Source organism: Apium graveolens, chromosome 11, assembly GCF_009905375.1.
Source record: "Apium graveolens cultivar Ventura chromosome 11, ASM990537v1, whole genome shotgun sequence".
NCBI lineage: Eukaryota > Viridiplantae > Streptophyta > Magnoliopsida > Apiales > Apiaceae > Apium > Apium graveolens.
The window spans coordinates 138,654,174-138,657,310 of NC_133657.1; positions in this window are offsets into that span (position 1 = coordinate 138,654,174).

The following is a 3,137-nucleotide window of genomic DNA, read 5'->3' on the forward strand; positions in this document are numbered from 1 at the left end:
GATAGCCAAACATCCACATTCCTATCTCTCCCAGCTTCATCTATGATTTTGTCTTGTTTTTTTCAACTTCCTCCATGTAGGTGAGAAGGATTACTTGATAGTCCTGGTTTGACATATTAGATGTAAGTAGTTGAGAAATATTGGCAAACCCTTCTATTTGATCTATGAGCATTTCATTTATAGTTTGGGTTTGAGCCTGTGTACCTTGAAGCCATTGAGAGATAAGGTGAGAGGGTTGTGCAGATGCGGAAGGTTGGTTTGTGTCTATTTGAGTTGAGGTTGAGGTGGATGGAATGGTTTATAGGGTGGTACCTGTGACTAATGTCACATTCGGACTCATAGTAGAAACTATAATTTTGACAGTATGTTGTTCACTTGGTGAGTGAACCTTCATTTGAATTGGAGGGGACTTGACCAAGTTACTTTCATGTACCATGGCCTCAAACCCTTATTCTTCTTGCAAAGAACTGGAACTTGAATGTGCTATTGTACATGCCTCTCCAATAGGTGGATCATTGGCAATCGAACTCCTAGCTTCAATTGTCAAGGCAATTTCAACTAGGATTTTTAAGGGAGTTGTTTCTGCATGAGAAACCTCCAATTGAATTGGAGAGGATTTGAGTATCTCATATTCAAGAGTACTATTCTAAAACCTAGCAGTCTGTGAAGACTGTTCTGTACATGAAGGTGCATTGGAAACTTGAGTCACATGGTCTTCCGTAAAAAATGAGGAAACCCCTATGTTTGAGATGGTGTCATCAAGGTCTACCTCATCATGTAGCCTCTCACCATCTAAAGATTGTTTCTGAGTGGTGATTACAGCTTCAGGAACTGTGTCACTTGATTTTGGCAGAGCTTGAGAAATGGATTCCAGCTCTTCATTATAAAAAGAAGAAATCTGAGAAAAAAGATTTTGAAGATCAGTGTTGAGTGTTGGCAACTCCCCCTGAATAGAATAGGGAGTTTCAAGTGATGCATTCTCACTCATGTGTGTGCCACCCAAATTACTTCTTTCACCCTCTTGAGAGTGCTCAAGAGGGGGTACAGACTCATTTCAAGGTGAATTTGGAAGAATGCTTTGTTCAATAGTGACACCTTGTTGAGAAGGTTCCACTAGAGTGTGTTTTAGTCCCTTGTGTACAACTGTATCTTGTTGAAAAGATACAAAAGTGGTTAATTGAGTGGGCAGCTCTATCTTTTTCTTCTTTTTTGGTTTCTTGACCAGGTTAGAAACTTTCTCACTTTATATTTTCTTACTCTCATTGATCATAGTTAGTTGAACTTTCTTTCTATTCTTTTTAGTAAATCCATCCTTTTACGAGAATGAAGCAGTTGGTTCACTACTCACTATAGGTTGTGAAGAAATGGCTACAACTGTGGTAGGTTTCTGTGGGTGTTCTTGTGACGGCCTCAACCCCGGGGTCATGAGTTGACATCACGAACAACAATAACAATAAATATAATACAACCAAACTCATTATTAATACATAAACATGACCCCCTTCTTCCCAAAATCTTTTCCAGGTTTAAGTATGACTTAGGCTACATAACTATTACAAAACTAACTTAATTAAAAAAGTATGACATAACTAACTTATTACAGCAACTGAACAGACCACATCTGGTCTGACACATCTACCTCAGAGGAACCTAGTACGGGAGGAACTTCAACTCTGCCCTGGCCACGACGGAAAGGTCTCATAGGCATCTGATATATATACAAAACATTTTGCAAGGGTGACAATCAATTGCACAATAGTACCACCATATGAATAACAAGTAAAATAGTTTAGGATAAACAGTTATAGGAATAGAAATCATAACTCGTTTTCAGAAACAAGTAAAACATGTATAAACTGAATATCAACAACTGGCATGCTTTGTAAAACGTAACAGCAGTCGCGTGCCGTGTAAATACCAGAGTCTAATTTTAGAATGCTATTTTCATTTTCAAATCCACTATTCCTATAACGACCCGTGTATTTTTGAATTATTTAAATATGTGATCATTATGGAAATTATTAAATAAAATATATGTATTGGTTTTGACCACCATGTATTGTTTGATTATTATCTAGGTGTGATTTATGATGTACCGGGTTGTTCGCGTGATTAATTAAGGAATTGTATTGAATTGTTCCACTTTTAAAGTGAATTTAATGCAAATTTATTTGTATAAATATTTGAAGTGTCTCTAAAATTGTTTTTATGATTTTATAATTTCAATATTTATTTTTAGGATTTTATAAAATTGGGAAATCAATATTTTATTAATTATTTATCTTTAAATGATTTTCTGAATGCTTTTATTTGTAAAATCCATATTTAATTCAAGAACTCTTCAAAAATTATGAAACTCATATTTATATAAGTTGGGAATATTTCGGGAATTTTAAAATTGTTTTGGGAATTTTTAGGATTAATTTTACCCGCGTGTCGATTCGTTTAATTGATAAAATCGGGCATAAAGTGTATTTTAGAAATTGTTTTAAAATTACAAAATTTATGTTTTTATAAACTTCAGGATATTTGTAACCTTTTAAGGTAATTATCGTAATTTTCTGAAGTTATTTTACGTGCACCTCGGTCCGTTAAATTCGAATTTTGAGATAAACCGGGTCTCAGAATTTTCATAATTATCCAATAATACGCGTTTGAATAACAAGAATTGTACTACTAATTGTACTATCAGGTGTACTGTATTGCTTTGTAAAGCTGAGAAATAAAGTAAAAAAAAAAAAAAAAAGAAAGAAACAGGACAACAGGAGCAATCCTCTTCCTCACTCTCCTCTCGTCTCATCTCTCTCGACCTCACTCCTCTCTCTCACCGGTTAATCTCTCACATCCCCTCCCCTCTGTTTCTCGTTTTCTGGCGATTTCCCTTTTCTGGTGTTCCGCTTTCCGGCGATTTCGCCGCTTCGTTAGTCCGGCTGTTCGTCGGCGTTGTGTTGCCGTCTTGTTCCTTTAAATTCTGGTTCATTTCCGGTTAATTACCTCCGGCTTGGCATCCTGTTACTCCCTTTTTGTATATATACATATGTATATTCAGTATATATGTATGTGATTAAGTGTGTGTTGCTGTGTGTGTGAGTGTATGTCGGTGGTTGCTGGATTTCTGGCCTCCGTTTCCGTATCTG